This window comes from Chelonia mydas, chromosome 2 (genome assembly GCF_015237465.2).
Source record: "Chelonia mydas isolate rCheMyd1 chromosome 2, rCheMyd1.pri.v2, whole genome shotgun sequence".
NCBI lineage: Eukaryota > Metazoa > Chordata > Testudines > Cheloniidae > Chelonia > Chelonia mydas.
Genome location: NC_057850.1, coordinates 200,129,534 through 200,151,351, shown reverse-complemented (window position 1 = coordinate 200,151,351; position 21,818 = coordinate 200,129,534).

Genomic DNA, 21,818 nt, shown 5'->3' with positions numbered 1-21,818 from the left:
GAGCCATATGAGTGTGGGGTGGGCAAAGGGAGCAAGAAGAGCTGTGCAGAACTTCTCTAGCCCAGGATGTGAGCAAAGTGCTGAGCTGGTGAGTGGCCAGGAAGGTCCTAGGGACAATGGGTGAGGGGCTGGGGGTGAGTTGTTCATGAGCTATGGGGGTGAGTGCAGAGAACTGGGGGGGCTTCAGCATAAGAGGTTGGGGGCAAGCAAGGAATGTTGGGGCTCTGTGGGTGAGTTGTATGGGAAATGGGGGATGTCGGGGGTGAATGGGGGATGCTGGGGGCTTTGGCTAGTGGGGCTGAGGTGCTGGAGGTTGCAGCGCGCGGAATGTATGTGAGGGCTGCTGGGATTGTGTGGGGCTGTCAGAATAAATGGGAGATGGTGGAGAGTTGTTGAGGTATATGTGAGATGGGAGGGCCATTTGGGGGACCTATGTGTATGGTGGAGTGGGACAGGCATTCAGGGATCTGTGGAACGTGGGCTATGCAGGGGGCAGGGGCACTTTGCTGTCTAGTTAACAGAAGGTGGAGGAGCCCGATTTCCATATTGCACAAGGCCCCAAAATTCTTTAATCTGGGCCTGTCCAAGGTCATCATCTTGAGGCCAGAGTTGTTGAACTGATGAGAGAAGAGAGACAAATTTACAGAGGCAGCATATAGATCCAAGTAATTTGCACCCAAAACAAACAAAAAAGTTAACAAATGAGCACTCAAAACTGTTCATGTTAATTGTGAATAAATCTTGCAAAAAAGCAGAAGTTCCAGAAAACTAGAAGAAAGCAATGTTGCATCAATATTTAAAATGGTAAACAGGATGACGCTAGTAATTATGGACCTGTTAGTAGTCCAACATGCAAAATAACGGAACAGCTGATACAGGATTCAATCAATAAAAAATTAAAGGATAAAGTGTAATTAATGCCAATCAACATGTTTTGATGGAAAATATGTCTTGTGAAATGAATTTAATATAATTATTTGATGAGATTACAGATTCAGTTGATAAAGGTAACTATGTTTGTGTAATATACATAAACTTATGTAAGGCATTTGACTTAGTCTTACAAGTTATTTTGGTTAAAATTAGCATAGTACAAAATCAATGTGTCACACACAAATGGATTAAAAACTGGCTAAATGAGTCTTAATGAGAAATCATCAATGAGTGGGAGTATTTCTAGTGGAGTCCTGCAGGGATTAGATTCTTGTCTGAAAACTTTTCAATACTTCAATCACTGGTCTAGAAGAAAATATAAAATCATTGTTGATAAAGATTGGAGGAGATAATATTGAAAGGGACAGGTCACTGTTAGCAGTCTGGATAATTTGATAAGGTGGAAGCAGGTAAACAATATGTATATTATGTGATGGGGCAAGGCCAGATGACTATAGAAAAGTGGTGGGAGATAGATATATTAGCTCCAGGCTAAACAAATCCCTGGTACCAGGTTAAGTGAAATGGAAGCTGCTCCAGGTCAATTAAGACACCTGGGGCCAATTAAGAACTTTCCAGAAGGCAGGGAGAAGGCTAGATTGATTGGGACACCTGAAGCCAATCAGGGGCTGACTGAAACTAGTTAAAAGCCTCCCGGTCAGTCAGGTGGGTGTGCATGTCAGGAGCTGTGGGAGGAAGTTGTGCTGTTGGAGAGGCTGAGTAGTACACACCATATTAGGCACAAGGAAGGAGGCCCTGAGGTAAGAGTGAAGTGGAGCTTGAGGAAGTGAGGGCTGCTGTGGGGGAAGTAGCCCAGGGAATTGTCCATGTCATGTTTCTAAAAGGTCAGCTACCATAGCTGATACTATTAGGGTCCCTGGGCTGGAGCCCGGAGTAGAGGGTGGACCTGGGCTCCCCCCCACACCTTTGCCCCCTGATTAATCACTGAGACTGGGAGACAACAGAGACTGTGCAAGGAAGGATAACTTCTCCTCACCTCCCTTGCTGGCTTATGATGAAAATGGCTCAGTAGACTGTGACCCTTGTCTCTAGAGAAAGAAGGGTTAACGTGGAGGGTCACAGTGAGCCTCTGAGGCTAGCGAAATCCGCCAGGAAATGTGGGACCCACAGAGGCAAGGACAGAGCTTTGTCACAATTAATAAAGTCATATCCGGTCATACACTTATAAACAAAGAACGTAGGCCATACTTACCAAATGGAGGGCTATATCCTTAAAAGGATTGACAAGGACTCTGAACTCATGATAGACAAACAACTGAACATGAGCTCCCAGTGCAATGCTATGGCTAAAAGGGGTAATGTGATATTTGGATGTATATACAAGTGAATATCAAATATGAATAGGCATGTGGTATTACCTCTGTATAGAGCATTGGCAAGAACACTACTGGAATACTGTGTCCAGTTTTAATGTCCATGCTTTAAAAAGAAAGTCAAACTATAGGGGAGGGCTCCCAATACACAAGAATGATCTGAGATCTGGAAAACCTGTCTTACAGTGAGAGCCTTTAGAAGCTCCATCTACTTAGCTTATTGAAGAAAAGAGAAGAACTCTTGATCACGATTCACAAGTAACTACACAGAAAGAAGATTTCTGTTATTACAGGTCTTGAGTAACAAAGAAAGACATAACAAGATCCAATGGCCAGAAGTTGATGATAGAAAAATTTAAACTAGAAATAATGTGCAAGTTTTAAAAGTGAGGGCGATTAGCCATGGGAACAGATTGCCAAGGGAAGTGGTAGATTTCCCTTCATGTGCATCTTTTAACTCAAGACTGGATGTCTTTCTAAAACATGTGCTGTAGTTCAGTCAGAAGTTATTGAGTTTGAATCTATCACTGTATGGACATTGCAGAGTAGGTATACCTCAGAGCTGGCTCCCCCGCTCATGCAGTTGAGGAAGCTGGTCATATGATGGGAGGGTACCAAGGTGGAATGGAAGGCATCTGGAAGGGACTCACCTTCCAAAAGGGTTGAGGACACTGGTTGTTGCTCCTGAGGGTGAGTAGTGAGGTGGCAAAATTTGTAGACGAGACACAATTATTTAGATTAGTAAATAATAGAGAAGGCTGTGAGGAACTTCAGAGAGGTACCTAGTCAAATTAGGTGAATAGACAACATGGTGAATAAATAAGTTGATAAATTAATTCAGTGTTGATTAATGCAAGGTAGTGCACACTGGAGGGAATAATCTGAACTCATATACATTGCTGGAGTCTAAATTAACTTTAATCATTCAGGAAAATGACCTGGGCATCATTATATGCAGTGGCAATCAAGAAAGCAAGCAAAATGTTAGAATAAATGAAGAACAACATAGAGAATAATACTGAAAATATTATAATGTCATGATATAAGTCAATGGTATGTCCTCACATGAAATACTGTGTTAGTTCTGGCCCCCTAATTCACAAAGGATACAAACAAAAAAGAGAAGTTCAAAGACAGGCAGCAAAACTGACTAGAGACATGGGAAGATTTCCAAGTTACGAAAGACTGAAAAGACTGGGATGATAGTTTAGACAGCAGATGAATAAAAGGAGATGATAAAGGTATACAAAATAATGACTGGTACAGAGAAGGTAAATTGGGTGCTCCAATTTATCCTCTCCAATAATTCAAGAATGTGGGGACTTTTGCTGAAATCAAAGGGCAACAAAACTTGTATAAGGAAATCCTTTTCTCTTTTTCTAACCACACAGTGACTAACCTGTGTAACTCAAGACATCACTGTGGCCAAGAGGTTACCAGGACTGGAAAAAAGCTCAGACGTTTATAGAGACAAAGAGAATATCTATAGTAGCATAAGGCTCTGAATCAGTAGTCCATCCCTATTCAGCAAAGCACGTAGAGGAGAGATTTTCAAAGACACAAACGGCAAGTCAGTGGGAGCTGGGTGCCAAACTTACACTTGTGCCTTAAAAAATCTCCCGCTTAAGCACATGGTTCACTTTAAACATGTGCTTACATGCCTTTGATTTAAATGTCAGAGACTGGCTACTAGACTGGGCTGATTTGATATGGCCAATCCTATCTTTCCTGTACAATAAAACTGATATCTCTTTTCCTATTGTTAATTTCTTTCCTTTCTCTTAACTTCAAGGCACAGGGAAGAGTTAATGTTTTTCATCCAGGAGCAGAAGACTTCAGAGAAGAGCACCGCCATGGAATTTTTTATTTTAGGCACTACGAGAGACACACCTGCCATATCTCCTATTATTTCCTCAGAGGATGAGGATCTAATACTACTTCTGTGGGGAATTCTCAGGTCTAAGTAGTTTTCAAAAGTATGCCAGGGTACTTGCTTCTGCAATGACCTATGTGAGGTATAATACCAGCCTACTAATTATTAGCAACAATTATGTAATTTAAAAATAACCTTTTGGGCTAAGAGTAGGTATTTCAAATAGAAGTTTTGGGCCTGATCTTGCACTCATTGAAGGCAATGTAAAAACTCCCTTTCTCTTTTATGGCACCAGGATCTGGTAGTGTCACCCCTACGAAATAACCAAGGTTTTGCGATCCTCACAATTATATTATATGTGCCTCATAAGTTGTCACCTAAAAATATAAAATAATATATTAAAGCAATGGTCAAAACTATGCAACCAACACACTGGGGGGTGGGGTGGGGTGATGAGGGGCAGGGCAAGAGATGGGGCAAAGAAGTCATTTGCAGTTTCTCTATCCGAGTGCTTTAGTGTTTTGAGCCTTACTGTACACTACTTGTAGTATATTTCATAAGGGATCATGTGGTAAAATGAAACCCAGTGTGATGTGGCTTGAAAGTGGAAAATGCACAATGGGCTAAAATCAGCTGGGCCTGAGGAAAAATTAGTGCTACGGGTTTTTTTTTTTAGAAATACCACTGCCAATTCTGTTGTGTCTTGTACCTACTAATGGATTTTAACTTTATTGCTGCCCGGTTTTATTGGAGCTAATCAGAATGAGAGGGCTCCCACATTACTGAAACAGTTAATTTTTTTTGAAGCCAGGATACAAAAGTGCAGTTTAAGAGGGGAGCAGATCAAATCCATGTGCAGGTCATTTAAGAGCTCAGTCTCATTTTTGAAATATAGATTAGGCACAATAGTATGAATTCAGCATTTCTAAGTAATGTTGTTTCATTGATTCTTTAGATCAGCTGGACTGGGCTTTAGACAGATACTTAAAAATGAGTTTTAAACCTTTACCGTCTTTCAATATTTTATAACCTGTCAGAAAATCAGTTAGGGACTCTGCTTTTCTCAGCTCCTGATATCAAAGCAGCAGATTTTTAGCAAGAATGAGGGGGTTATTTTTTAACATAAACTAAATGGTAGTTGCCATAAAAGTGCTCAGTCAATCATAGCTTCAAGGAAATTCTTGGGTGAACAGTTTTCAAGGTGAAGTGAATGGCTATTTCCTGCCAAAACCTAAATGTACAGTGTTGATGTCATCACTAGTGCTATCACTTTGCAGGCAAAGCCTCAGGTCAGGTCTTGACAGCTAAGGGCAGGAAGCTATGATCTTCAAATATTCTATTTTGAGATGCATCGTTTGTGTAGTCCTTTTAAGGCTACACATTCATTCTTTTAGGGCTTGATCCTGTCAGCTGCTGAGCACCCTCAGCTCTCATTGAAGCCTAATCAGGATCCAGCCTTTACTAATCAGGTGCTAATTTATATTTACAAGCTTTTCTATGGAGTTCATCACTGGAGTATCTGGGGGAACATGCATATTAATTGAATTACCCTCACTATACGCTGTGAGTTAAGGAAGTATTATTATCCCTGTTTTGAAATGGGGAACTGAGGCAAAGAAATGAAATGATGACTTGCCCGAGGTCACACAGATCTGTAACAGAATAGAACCCAGATCTCCTGAGTCCTTAGCGCCTTCATCACAAGTCCCTCTGTTTTGGCAATCCAGGGTCCAGTCCTTTACTTCTGTGGGAGCTGAGGGATATCAGTGCCTCACAGGATCTGGCCCACTGGATCTTAAACAGTTTTCTTCTTCTTCTTCTAATATTAACTTGGTACTTTTCACAAGCATTAAGCCCACACAATTAAAAAGAAGACATTTTAGTTCAACTGTAAATTACAAACAGTCCATTTAGAGAACGAAACCTTTTCTTTCCTGAGCTAACATTCCAGAACCAAAATTCTATGTACACCCCTCTCCCACTGATCTACCTTAGCATGGTTGTATTGAATACCTTCAGCTAGCAATATGGAGGAAATATGGTTCAACGGACAGGGCGCACAGGGTCTGGAAGTCAGAAGCCCTCAGTGTAATTATTGGTTTTACCACTCCCCTACTGTGTGACCATGGACAAATTGCTTAACTACACCATGCCTCAATTTACCCACCTGTAAAATAGGCATAGTGATACTCACCTATGTTTACAAGGTATTTTGAGATTGTGGATAATAAGTGCTTTATTATAATTATAAAATTATAATATAATCAGAATTATAGTTCAGAATATATTTTAATATCCTACATGAAACAGCTGACTTTATAAACCTAGTTTCCCTAAAAACACAATGGCTGCTAAACTAAGAAATCGTCCAGTCAAATCCTGGGACCATCCAATTTACTATAGTTAAATTGCAGCGGTAGCAAAAAAGAAATGCAATATTTGTTAATCTGCCCAGGGTACTGTTTAGTGCACAACTGCACATGGAACTATTTAACTCTTGTGATAGTAAAACACTGGAGATCTTTATTATGTTGACATTTAATAACCAGTTGAAAAAGATGAGAAACACAAAGCAAATTGTAGTCTCTGCTGGAGTCTACTGAAAAGAGAAACAAATTATCTCCTTCACTTAAAAACTAACAAATTGTAGTACCAGCCCTGATAGCCAGCCTGACTGGCAATGGACTCAAAACTTCAGGTCACACAGCAGCTGAAGCTGAAAGTAATGTGAATGAAGGTGATGTGTTTAGCCCCAGGAAGGGTGGAATTAAACGGTCTGCCAGTAGGAAGAAGGAAAAAAAGCTAGAAACAGCAACAGTCCCTCACTTCAGCAACAACAGCCCACAGGAAGGTGGGGGAAATAAGGGGGGCTAAAACACAGCGAGTTTTCTCTTCAGTGTACCTAGCAGGAGATTAGCAAAGAATATGCTTAATTATTGCTTCCTGCCCACCTGCCTAGCTCCTTCAAGAGCCAGGACTCACTCAAATAACATTCACTCCCTTGGCAAATTTACTCATAATGTAAGTGGTTACAAATTAACCAAGCCTGTTTTCTTTATTTTAAATGAAAGGAATTATATTTTTTCCTTCTAGTTCTTATGAAGACCTGAGGATGACCTTTCTCATTTGAGATGAGTGAAGGCCAGATTATTAGCTGGTATAAATCAATTTAGTTCTGTTCAAGTCAATGGAGCTACATCTACTTACACCAGCTCAGGATCTGACCCTGGATGTTTACATTCATTGTTTTATTTACTATTTCAGTGTTGTGTTATTCTAGCAGGCACTGGATTTTTTTTTTAAATAATTCATGCAGTAACTTCATCTTATGAGTCTCTATTTTACACAAATGATCTGGAGTGATTAAACTATCTTTAAAGCACCTTGAGTGCCGTTAGCAGAAACAACTGCAAGTATTTAAAAGAATATTTAATACCATATACTGCCAGCATGCATGCTGGGAAACAAGCTCACATCCCAGAGCCTACCTTGGGCCAATCACTGGAGAATGGTTTAATTGGTTAATCATATAAATTACAGTCACTTAATCATTTTAATCACCATCAGCCAATTAGCTCTGAGTTATGGGCTCTGAGGTAACAGTTATGCAAATGCTTGTTCCGCTGCAAGCTATTAACAGCCATATTTTCCAGATCAAGCTGACAATGACTGATGTGGAGAGGGAAGTGAAGGAAAATGAGCATTTGTTTAGTTTAAACTTCTTTCCTGCTAGATTACAATGAGGCATATGACAGGAAGTGGCCTTAAAATGTAACAATTGACTTTTCCCCATTGAAAGTAGCCTTCCCACGTAGGATAGGGAAGGTTATGCTGGTCCATTGTGACCAAGAAGATTCCACTTCCACCAGTGAAGAGCACGATTTTGATTATTCCAATGCCCTAACATCTCCATTACTTTTAGTGAACTGTTTAACTAGTAACACAGAAGTAAATACCTGTTAGCATTCTATTACTGGGAGTTTGCAATAATTAATGGAGGCAGATTAGTTATTGTTCAGTTATGCTTTGATAATTTTCTAAAGCAGAGACACGAAGCCATCTGTATATAGCAGTGGTTCTCACTAGTTATTGTTCTACCAGAATTACCCCATTTTCCTGAGTTTATGGGCCAGATTCTGATCTCCATTACTTTTCTGTAACCCCACTGGTTTCAGTGGAGCTGCTCCAGATTTACACCAGAATAACAGAAATCAGTAACTAGTACTGGAAGCATAAGTTGTTCTCAAATATTTGCCCTGGGCTGAAAACTATGGGGGAGATTCTCCCCCATGTTATTGCCATTTTGCATCCATCTGCCTAACAAACAGGATAATAAGCCCGGCAGATCCAGGCAGCTGAGGATTCCCCAGCATGTTTGAATCTGCAAATGATGTAGAGATAGTATGTTCAGGGTATTTGTCTGAACCTGAATACTGCTGGAATCCAAGCACTTCTAACGTGCATTACTTTGCATTTATCAATATTGAACTTCATCTGCCATTTTGTTGCCCAGTCACCCCTTTTAGTGAGATCCCTTTGTAACACTTCACAGTCAGCTTTGGACTTAACTATCTTGAGTAATTTTGTATGATCTGCAAATCTTGCCTCCTCACTTTTACCTTTTTTGAATAGCACAGGTCCCAGTACAGATCCTAGGGTAATGCCATTATTTACCTCTTTCCACTGTGAAAACTGACCATTTATTCCTACCTTTTGTTTCCTATCTTTTAACCAGCTACTGATCCATGAGAGGACCTTCCCTCTTATTCCATGACAGGTTACTTTGCTTAAGAGCCTTTGGTGAGGGACCTTGTCAAAGGCTTTCTGAAAGTCCAACTATACTATATCAACTGGATCACCCTGGTTCACATGCTTGTTCACACCCTCAAAGAATTCTAATAGATTGGTGAGGCATGACCATGTTGACTCTTCCCCAGCATGTTGTGTTTATCTAGGTGTCTGATAATTCTGTTTTTACTATAGAGTCAACCAATTTGCCTGGTACTGAAGTTAGTCTTACCGGCCTGTAGTTGCCGCTGGAGCCTTTTTAAAAAAATCAGCATTACATTAGCTATCCTCCAGTCATCTGGTACAGAGGCCGATTTAAGCAATAGGTTACATACCACCGTAAGTAGTTCTTCAGTTTCACATTTGAGTTCCTGTAGAACTCTTGGGTGAATATCATCTGGTCCTGGTGAATTATACTGTTTAATTTATCAGATTATTCCAAAACCTCCGCTACTGACACCTCAGTCTGGGACAGTGCCTCAGCTTTGTCACCTAAGAAGAATAGTTCAGGTGTGGGGATCTCTCATATCCCCTGCAGTGAAGACTGATGCAAAGAATTCAGTTAGCTTCTCTGGAACAGCCTTGTCTTCCTTGAGTGCTTCTTTAATACCTTGATCATCCAGTGGCCCCACTGATTGTTTGTCTGACTTCCTGTTGTACTTTTAAAAAAATGTTATTAGTTTTTCTGTCTTTAGCTAGTTGCTCTTCAAATTCTTTTTTGGTCTAACTAATTAAACTTTTACATTTTACTTCCCAGAGTTTATGCTCCTTTCTATTTTCCTCACTAGGATTTGACTTCCAGTTTTTAAAGGATGCCTTTTTGCCTTTAACCTCCTCTTTTACTCTGCTGTTTAGCCATGCTGGCATTTTTTTGGTCTTCTTACTATTTTGTTTTTGTTTTTTAATTTGGGGTATACATTTAGTTTGAGCCTCTATTATGGTGTTAGTAGTTTCCATGCTGTGTGCCGTTTCTATGCTGCTTATTCCTTTTAATTTCCATTTAATTAGCTTCCTCATTTTTGTGTATTTCCCCTTTTTGAAGTTAAATGCTATGGTGGTGGGTTTCTTTGTATTTTTCCCCCTACAAGGATGTTAATAGCGACCATAATGTAATTAAATTTACCAAGTGGGTCAGCTATATTCACCTGTTGGCCAGATCCTGTGCTCCATTTAGGACTAAATCAAGAATTGCCTCTCCCCTTGAGGGTTCCAGGACTAGCTGCTCCAAGAAGCAGTCTTCAGTGGTATCTAGAAATTTTATCTCTGCATCCCGTCCTGAGGTGACATATATCCAGTCAATATGGGGATAGTTGAAATCCCCCATTATTATTGGGTTTTTTGTTTTTGTAGTCTCTCTAATCTACTTGAGTATTCACAGTCACCATCGCCATCCTAAACAGGTGGTCGGTAGTACATTCCTACAGCTATACTTTTATTATCCAAACATGGAATTTCTATACATAGAGATTTTATGGTACAGTTTGATTCCTTTAAGGTTTTTACTCTATGCTTTCTTTCATAGATAGTGCCACTCCTGCACCAGCACAACCTACTCTGTCATTCCTATATATTTTGTATCCTGGTATTACTGTGTTCCATTGATTATCATCGTTCCACCAAGTTTCTGTGATGCCTAGGGTATCAATATCCTCATTTAATACCAGGCACAAAAGTTCACACAGCTTAGTATTTAGACTTCTAGCATTAGTATACAAGCACTTACAAAAATTTGATAATATTTAGTTGTCTACCTTCATGTGATGTAATTGAATGGGACTCTTTTTTTGTTTGACTGTTTCTCTTCAGTTCCTACTTTATCAACTTCTATACTCACCTCTTCACTGGGACATATAGTATCCCCTTTAATAAATCCTCCCCTAAGGGATGTCTGTCCAAACTGCGTGCTGCTCTGCACCTATCAACTTTCCCCCACCCGTAGATTAAAAACTCCTCTGCAGGAATTTTTACATTACATTAGAGTGGCAAATCCATTATGTTCTCAGCAGAATGGTCTTTGCTAAGCCCTCAGCAGAGCTACTTATGCATGGCAAGCACTGTTTCTTCTGTCAATGTCATTCCACAGCACCACAGATTTAGTCCACCTGAAATAAATAACTAAACCTATCACTACTCATTAACATTACTCAAAATAGAAAATAAAAAAGAGGCCTGATCCAGATCTTTAGGTTTGGTCTACACCTAAAACTTAGGCTGACCTAGCTGCATTGCTCAGGACTGTGAAATACTTCACACCCTATACAACATAGTTAGGTCAACCTAACCCCTACTGTAGACACAGATAGGCTGACAGAAGAATTTTTCTGTTGACCTAGCTACCACCTCCAGAGGGAGTGGATTTACTACAGTGATGGAAAAAAACCTTCCAACACAATAGCAAGTGTTTACACTACAGTGTACAACAGCATAGCTGGAGCACTGCAGCTGTGACATTGTAACAGTTATAGTGTAGACATACCCCGAGAAGAGCTAGGGGGAATTTTTTTTCAGTGAATAATTTATTTGCCAAAAAATGCAGTTTCCAGTCAACTGAAACTATTTGCAAATTAGGGTTGAATTCAGCAAATGGCTTCAGCCAAAACAACAAAGTAAGAAAAAAATCCAGAAAAAGTCCAAATGATTCCATTTTGGTACTTTGCAAACAAAATATTTTGAACTTTTTGTTTTGAAATTTAGCTAGATTTAACCGACAAACAGAAACTGAAAGAGTAAAATCCATTCCAAAGCCAAACAACATTTTTCATTTCAGGTTGAACACAATGCTTTGTTTAAACCAAAATGACATTTTTTCAGTTTCTTATTTTGGCCACCAAACCAAAAAAATCCAATTATTCACCCAGCTCTTGTCTTTCATTAGGCTAGAGTAGGGGGCCTCAGGGCTACAAACAAAAGTCTTCATATGCCAGAAATCACTCCAAAGACTTAGTTTCAGTCAAAAATAAGATTGAGAGTCTCCTGCTTGGAGACCCCTCTCTGGCAGTGGAAGAAAGAGGGAGACTTTTAAAGAGTCTGTAAGACAAAAGGTTTTCCTGCAGAGGGGACAGAAGACTGTTAGTGGCCTCTCACCAGGATTGAAGCTCATTGCCTGGGAGAGTACAGTCTGTCCCACAAAAACACTGTTTCCTACACTGACAAAATAGATTTTTACACTGCCAGGTCAAAATTCTCCAAAATCCTTTCTGAGTTCAAAAAGTAGCAAGAGTCCAGGCTCCAAAGAAATTTATAGTATGCCAATGAGTGTAGTATAGATCCTGGCACCAGATCATCCTGTTGTTCAGAAATGGTTGCCATTTTTTTCTTACATTTTCAACAAACTTTTTGTAATTTTTTTAAAAAAAATCTTGCTTTCATTCCACCAATGTATAAAGTAGTCAACATTTTCCAAAAACTTTAAATGTTGATTAAAAAAACACTTGTGTGTAAAATTTTGAATTTTTTCATAAAAAAGGATCTTCATTTGTCAGTTGTTTCTCTTGTTTTTCCTCTGATGGCCTCTCCTTCATTCTTTGTGTCTACTGGCAGTTTGCACTGTGCGAGGAATGCAAGATCTGGCCCCAGGTAAATTAGGCTCTATTAAGTCAGGTCAGTGGCCTTTGATTGTTATCAACTGATTAGAAAGAGAAAGACAGATTTACAATAAATAAGTCAGTAATTTAACATTTTTTTACCTGGTAAAAAGTATCTCCTTTCTGTCTGTTTATTTTATGCAGTGTAGTTGTAGCCATGTTGGTCCCAGGATATTAGAGAGACAAGGTGAGTGAGGTAATATAACAGAAGTTGGTCCAATAAAAGATATTACCTCACCCACCTTGTCTCTCTCTGTTTATTTTAGTTAATCCATTAAGGCGCCATTATTTATGCTAACATGCCTAGACTGAATTTTTTTTATTCTATTGACAAACCTGTCACTTAGGAAGGAATATAATGTTGCTACTAGTTTTCCTGATGAGTGCTAGCTCTGAATACATTAACTACAATAACAGTTTTAATATATTGCCACTTAGGAGCAAGGTGGTACTTGTGTCTCAATCCTGTATGTGCAGGGATTGCACTGTACGAGGGATTTATTACTTAAAGATAATTTAGGTGCAGATAAGCACCTAGTGGGATTTCAAAAGCACCTAGATGGTTAACTCCCATGCAGGAAGAAGCCATGTCATCAGAAATTCTTGTGTCCCACCTCTAGAGCACAAGCAGAGGGAAAGGGATTAGCCAGGTCAAGAAGATATTCTCTGACCATAAGAACATCACACCAGGGGGCAGGAAGTCAAGAGGACACCTACAAGACTATCAAGAGATCCTATCTTAGAAAGAATACTTTGTAGAAGGAGACAAGATCCTTGCATGGTCCTGGGTAGACAGGAGATATTGGGGTCAGCAGGGGAAACAGTAGAGAGAAAAAAGAATGGAGACCTGCTTTTTTGACTGGAGCTGGTATAAAAAAAAAGAATCATAGAATCATAGAATATCAGGGTTGGAAGGGACCCCAGAAGGTCATCTAGTCCAACCCCCTGCTCAAAGCAGGACCAAGTCCCAGTTAAATCATCCCAGCCAGGGCTTTGTCAAGCCTGACCTTAAAAACCTCTAAGGAAGGAGATTCTACCACCTCCCTAGGTAACGCATTCCAGTGTTTCACCACCCTCTTAGTGAAAAAGTTTTTCCTAATATCCAATCTAAACCTCCCCCATTGCAACTTGAGACCATTACTCCTCGTTCTGTCATCTGCTACCATTGAGAACAGTCTAGAGCCATCCTCTTTGGAACCCCCTTTCAGGTAGTTGAAAGCAGCTATCAAATCCCCCCTCATTCTTCTCTTCTGCAGACTAAACAATCCCAGCTCCCTCAGCCTCTCCTCATAAGTCATGTGCTCTAGACCCCTAATCATTTTTGTTGCCCTTCGCTGGACTCTTTCCAATTTATCCACATCCTTCTTGTAGTGTGGGGCCCAAAACTGGACACAGTACTCCAGATGAGGCCTCACCAGTGTCGAATAGAGGGGAACGATCACGTCCCTCGATCTGCTCGCTATGCCCCTACTTATACATCCCAAAATGCCATTGGCCTTCTTGGCAACAAGGGCACACTGCTGACTCATATCCAGCTTCTCGTCCACTGTCACCCCTAGGTCCTTTTCCGCAGAACTGCTGCCTAGCCATTCGGTCCCTAGTCTGTAGCGGTGCATTGGATTCTTCCATCCTAAGTGCAGGACCCTGCACTTATCCTTATTGAACCTCATCAGATTTCTTTTGGCCCAATCCTCCAATTTGTCTAGGTCCTTCTGTATCCTATCCCTCCCCTCCAGCGTATCTACCACTCCTCCCAGTTTAGTATCATCCGCAAATTTGCTCAGAGTGCAATCCACACCATCCTCCAGATCATTTATGAAGATATTGAACAAAACGGGCCCCAGGACCGACCCCTGGGGCACTCCACTTGACACCGGCTGCCAACTAGACATGGAGCCATTGATCACTACCCGTTGTGCCCGACAATCTAGCCAGCTTTCTACCCACCTTATAGTGCATTCATCCAGCCCATACGTCCTTAACTTGCTGACAAGAATGCTGTGGGAGACCGTGTCAAAAGCTTTGCTAAAGTCAAGAAACAATACATCCACTGCTTTCCCTTCATCCACAGAACCAGTAATCTCATCATAAAAGGCGATTAGATTAGTCTTAACCTATGTCTTAACACACCTTAGTCAATCCTGCCTCTGGCATGCCAAGTCATTGAGTGCACCCAACAGACTACTACACTACAGTGCAGCTCACATTTTCCCCACCATAGATAAAATGGTAGTTCACAGTTGTTGAGTTCTTGGAGGAGTAGGAAACATTGAATTCCCCCATTGACATTCTCCCTTGCAGTGATTACATTTATAGATTGAAACAATGTTTAAGGTCTAGCGGTAAATTGAGACAAAAATCACAGCTCTACTGCCTAAGATATGTCAGAATAGAAATGACACAGTTAAATTAATAGGGGCGTTCTGTTGTTAAGACCTGGGAACATGGAATACGAGCCAGGTCTGGGCAATGAATGTTAAATGCAGCAGTAAAATGGGTAACATTAAAAGTATAAAAGGACTATTATAAACTCCTGATTAAGCTTTCTTAATAAAAACTGAAAGCTGGCAGTGCAGTAAGGACTATTGAAAGTTGTGACTGTGTTCAAATACTGACGGGGGCAGGGAGAGGGAAAGCAGAGCATGAGGAGAAATTGTAAGTTTATTTTCTCTTTTAGTTTTTATTATTAAAGTTTATAATAAAAAGGGGATAAATGGACTCCTCCATTTACGCAAGCAGAGGGGAGCTTGATACCAAGGATATGGCTTAGAGACCACAGAAGACAACTAGCTCTGACTCAGGCATGCTCCTACTTCATCTTTGATTTCACAGAAGTCCTTCCATGGTTGTTTCATGGGTTTTAGATTCTGTGCAGAAGACAGGGGTCAAAATAAAAGAGAAGGCAGGGAGAACATAGTTTTCCCTCCTCTACCTAAAGAACAAAGGAGCTCCCCCTCTTCTCCCTGGATTGGCTGAACAGCACCACATCTCCTTGGCTGATGTAGTGAGATCTCTCCCTCTTGTTTTGGTCTACTTTATTCACTGAGAAGAGGTGGGTGGGTTGGTGATAGGAGGGGATATGTGGGCTCAGAACACATGGGGTGAAAATCCTCACTCCCCCACCATTGACTTCAGTGGACCAGGATTTCACCTGTGGCGCTCAATCCCTTTTGACACTAAAAGAAAGCAGGTTTAGATTTTTATCTACCCCCAAATTTCTAACCATACAGTATAAGAAGCAGTTAGCAAATGATGAAATCTTCACACATAAAGAAAAGGTGATTTCGGATTAGCTAACCCTTTCAAATGATGTATCATTCTCTTTATCATTAACTCCTCTAACCACCATGATATAAATGGTGTTTATGTAGTATTGAGAATATAACATACTGAAGGATAAATGAATGTGGGCTGGACAGCATTTGTGGGACAGGGAGTAGATAGTATATGAAATATAGGAAAATCACTACTTGTGAGAGAGGGTAGTGAGAAAAAAGTTTGGTTGCAACATTCACTAAAATAGGGTTTGAAAACTCAAGTAAATCCAGTTAATTGATGTCCAAGATTCCATAACCAGCATAATACACATTCATTATTAGTTTGTAATAGTTATGGGTGAATGAATTTAATCATTATGGTAAATCACAGGGCTCTTACCCAGCTTCCCCAGTGACCATATTATCACAGTTGTTATGAGAAAAGAACATGTGCATTAAATTCTGCCTGGATAATGAGGTGGCCCCCACACATTTCAGTTTGGAGTCTTGTGAGCTGTGTCTACATTTCAGTACAGAGTAATATCCTTTAGTGCACTGAATACTGACAGTGAAAGTGCTTAGGCTTTTCCTACAGGCCAATTTGCAGCAGTTTAGTCAAATTGGTGCAAACCCTGTGTGGACACACTTATTTCAGTTGAAATGTGGCTGAGGCCATGACTACACTATGGCTGCTACAGTAGCATAGCTACGTATCTGTAGCTCTGCCATTCTAACCCTGTAGTGTAGATGCAGATTACAGCAAAGTAAAAACAGGAGTTTTTCTGCTCCTCTCCCACCTCCCTGAGCACTGTTAGCTAGGTCAATAGAAGCATTCTCCCATCGATCTAGCTGCATCTAAACTGAGGGTTAGGTTGGGATAGTTACGGCAATCAGGGGTGTGTATTGAGAAATGTAGCTATGTTGACCTAAGTTTTCAGTGCAGTCCAGGTCTTATTTTGGTTTCGCTTAAACATGTTCCTAGTTGACTTAAATTAAACTGAATTGAGATTCGGCCTTTTGCACCTCTTTAAAACTGGTTTAAAAATCACAGCTTAAGTTAAAAAATGCTTCAGTTCTGCATGTAGACAAACCCTAAAAGGTTTAAGTTCACTTAACTCCTAAGCATCACCTGAATTAATTACATCGCTTCTGTGTTGTGGAAAACATATCTCAAGGCATGATCCAGCTCCCATTGATTCAGTGGGAGTTTTGCCATGGACTTCAACGGATGGGAACAGGATCAGACTTGGCTCCCAATGTGGTGCTCAATCCTCTGGACCACTCTGCCTCTCCTTAACCTCTCTGGCCTGATACAAAGCTCACTGGAGTCAACAGAAGTGGTTCCCTATTCATGGAATTCCAACTGTATCTCTGCATTGTTTTCCACACATGGTGATTTTACAGAATTGAGTCACCAATCAGAAACTCAATGGTATACATTAAAGACTCTACCCAGTTCTATTGCAGTCAATAGCATAATTCCCATTGACTTCAGAGTGCGGGACCTGGCCCTTAATAAGAATAATTCTGTTTCCTGTCAGTTCATTTCTTATATGCTGTATATTAAATTAATTGGACAATTTTTACCCTGAAAAACTCCATCTTCTTCCCACCACACACCCTCCTTTGAGTCTTGCATATAATTCAAGATAACTGATAACCAGACTGAAAAATATCTGCATATGAAACAGCTGTTGATCCTGATCTTACAACCATTTCCTTCAATTTTAATTACCTTTACAAAGTAACTTACTATGAAGCTTAATAGACTGTTTTTATTGTCTTCTATTGTCTTCTTTTATGGTTTTCCAATAATTTGCTCAATCATTTCATGTAATAGTTAATATTGATTAAATTTACGTAGGAATTTTTCCTCAGAATAAGGTAGATTAGATTTAGTCATAAATATCTGACTAAAGCTATTTGGTTTATTCTTGCCACTTCTAAAATGATTGTTGTTGGAGTAAATACTCAAACTAACTGAGATTACTGGGCCTGCTTCACCACTGGTTTATTCCAGTTTGAGGCTGGTGTAGTGGATTTATATTAACTTAAATCTGGAGTAATGCAGTGGTGAATAGGATGTATGTAATTATCTTCTGCTTTTTTTAGTGACTCGCTGATGATGACAATGACTTCTCTGTGCACACTCTTCCAGCTGCGGTATGGAATTGCATATGCTGACATTAAATTAATTATAGAAGAGCTTCAAAAGAGCAGTATGGATCTGATACTGGAAGGTACTAAGCAGGTAGTGCTGAGTAGTCTCTACTCCCATGCAGGAGGGTACTCAGCATCTCATAGGATTGGCCACTCAGAACTGTTGTGGTTCACATTCATGACAACCAACTCATCCCAATGAGAAACCAACCAATATTTCAAACTTTGATCCAACCATAAATTGACTGCTGTTCAATTAAACAGAAATCAGATCTTTACTCACTGGTCCAGAAGCATTAACACCATGTATTTCTCTACAGCAATTGTTTTAGTAGTCATTCTACAGTCATAACCAGAAAAGTAAATAAAAGACATTTTGATCTGACAAGTTGTTGTTCTGAATCTTTCAATTGTCTACAGGAGTGGCATGAGGAGGCAATTGAAGTAGAATCGTAGGGATATGGGCCCCAGCCATCTGAGGGAGACTCCCCATAGTCAATCAGAGAGAAACTAAGTGCAAAATATTCAAAAAGTGGCTCCTGATTTGGGGTATCTAATTTGAGACACTGAGCTAACAGGGAAAGATCAAGAAATTAATTGAGAAGGGCACTGGGAGGAAGAGTCCATTTTAATGGAGTAGGAGAAGAATATCAAGTAATCCAAGGCAAGGCAAAAGATTTTGGGGGAGTTAGGCCCGATTTAGTCTTTATCCCCAGTGATAATATAAATCTAATGGGATTCTAATCTGTGGTGCCCTAACAATCCATTGGGTTTAAATGGAAGGGAAATGGATGATAGGCTAATCATCAACCACTGCAAAGTTTTAGGTGCCACTAAAGCATCCAGGTATTTCTGATTCTAATTATGCCATTGATATATTGTCATTTCAGGTCTCAAAAACTATATTTACTCGCACAAAAGCTGATGGTGACCTATTTTATTGGACTAAAAAACCAGGCAAGCTTTCAAGATTCACAGAGTACAGTATGTGCGCATGTAATTATGAGAGCTGAATCAATCAACATCCTCCCAGTACATCCGTGTCTCCTCTTTGTTTTTTCCACAGCTAGTTTCAGAGCAAGTGCAGTCCTCATAAGCTTTCCATTTATAATTGATTTAATTCACTTATTTTCAGTTAGCGCAAGTTAGCACCTACAACTTCTTAGCAGGAGGAAGGCTTGTCTAGGGGATAGGGCATTAGGCTGAATCCTGCATTCAATTCCCAGCTCGGCTTTCTCTTTTGGTCTTGGACAAATCACTCAATCTCATTTATATCTCAGTTTCCCATCTGTCAAGGTGGCTAGTACTTCCATGTCGTGAGGATAAAAATCTATTAATGATTGTGAGGTGATCTGATACTACAATGATGAGGTATCATTCAAATACCTCAGTAGATTCCTGGCTTTTATTCTCCATACACAGATTAACCTGGCTGGGACTTTTATGTCTGTCATGTCCCAGTATACCTGGAGAACTTGAATCAAAGCACTGAGGCATGATAGAAAGGTGTATATATAGCTATGTCCCTGATTCAAGAAAGCTGGGAAACACATACTTAAGTTCATCTCTATTCAGGACAATACTTAAGTATGTGTGACATTACCCAGGGTACAATCTGGTCTGTTGAACCCCTCAATTCTCCAGCCTGGGGTGCCTTTTACACTGCTTCACTATGAGAGCAATCACTCCTGGTCTGCCCACACACAGCCTCCAGCATGTAAATCGCTCCCAGCTATATTGTATGAGTGCTAGTCAGCCATCCACCCATTAATTATATTACACAATGACAACAGCAAATGCCCAGTCCCAGACTTGTCCCCAGAAATGTGTGTCTTGTACTGCCCAGTACCCTTCTGGATAGTATAAGCTTATAGAAAGTCTGTCATTTCATTAATAGAAAATGATTTGCACATATCTTGTTATCCCAAATGAAGTTCCCAAACACTTCAATCCAAACAATTGTTTAGATAAAACAATAAAAGAAGTTTATTAATTACAGAAAGATAGATTTTAAGTGATTGCAAGTAATGAGGCATAAAAGTCAGAATTGGTTACAAAGAAATGAAAGGTAAAACACAAACTAAAGCCTAACTTAACAAGCTAAGTGAACTTAAAGCAAAAGGGTGTCTCTCACCACATCTTCTGGCAGTCTTACTGGTTGAATCTTTCAGCAAGGGTCCCTCCCCAGTCCAGTGATGTTTCCTTTCTCTTTAAAATGTTGTTGATACCACGAGTAGAGATGAAGAGAGAGATAATCTGGGGAGTTTGCTCCCTTTTCTTATAGCAATTGTCTTCTGTGAGAATCATCTCCAGCTGGGGTTCAGGTGACAGAAAGTCTGTTTTCATGGGAACCTCCAGCTGTTCTATTGCCAAGATGTAAACTTCTTGCTCACACCTTTCTTCCTGCCAAAGAATGGCCATGTAACCAGGTGATAGTCCATTTGATTATGTTGATACCTGCCTGAGGTGTTGGCTAGCCTTTTGTTTCTGGGGAACTGGTTTGAAACTGTTTCCCCAGACTTGGAATATGTTTTAAATATCAGAATTTTATAACTTTACATGCAATGTTGCCACATTTTAGCAGGAAAATAATGTTCAGCAGATTGAGTTTTTAGCTGATGCCTCACAAGGCATATTTTGTATGAAATGTAGCATAGTCTTTTAAAAAGTGTGAACATAAGGGTACAGACTGTCACAGTTTGTACTTAATTTACAGCACATGCTTAAGTCCCATTGAAGTAAAAACTATTATATGATATGATAGATTGTTTGTTTATTTTAAATTATCCTAACTAGTTGTTTGCTTTGCAACATCTCCGTAACTACAAAACAGATTTTGATCATAACTTCAGTCTCTCAATCTGCTGTAATAGAAGCACTAAAAAACCAGGACAGAAATTAAATGGTCCCTCAGGAACTCTCGCACTTAAGAACGGGGGAGGAGAAGAAATATTTGCACATATCTATATTTTGTTGCATCAATTTAACCATTTCTGTTTACAGCTTAAAAACATAGCCATACAGTGCAGCCATTTGCAAACCATGTACAGTGTGACAGATTAAAATTACTCCACGTGGTGCTCCCTGGGGCCCATATGGCCTGTTACACCCAGGAGGGGTTTCTGTCCTGCAGGTGCAGAGGTGGTGGTTGTACTGCCATCTTTGCTTAGGGATTTCACTAGGGGATGGAAGATTTAATTTGAGGACAGATGCCTGCTGCACGAGGCTACAAAGGCATGCATTGGCAACTTGGACCCATACATTCTGTGGCCTTGCTTTACCATAACCTCCCTCCAAATATGCATTCCATCACTGGCTGTCCTGTGCACTGGCTTTTAATGGCAGAAGCTGATGTAAGCTAGAACTAAATGTCACCATCTGCTTATATTCCTCTTTGACTGTACTTTTTCAGTACTTTTTCAGGGAATTCAGTCAGGGCACTGCTTGAAGACATGTTACTAGAACTCTTCAGGATGCATTGGCTTGCTTCACAATAGCTGAATCAGACAACTAATAATTTGGATTATGGTCTGAATGCCTGAAAGGTGACTTTGTTTTAAGTGGATGAGAATCCAGGAAGCATGCATGGAGGTCCTTTAAAGGTTTGCATCTGCACTATGAAGCCAAATGTGAAATGGACATGGGACTGGGACATATAGAATAGAAGCATTTGATTGCTCTGACACATAACAATTTTCTTTCTGTGTCTTTCACCCCTTGGGCCATTTCAAATTCAACTGTGGAAAACCTGAATTAGCCTTATCCTTGTCAAATCACTTACCACTGGCAAGAAGCTCCAGTTCCCATTTTGGAGTGGGAGACATTTGCATGCCTTTTGGATATCTGCTTATTACTGTGGTCACCTTTCCATACTGGGGTAAGCATCTGC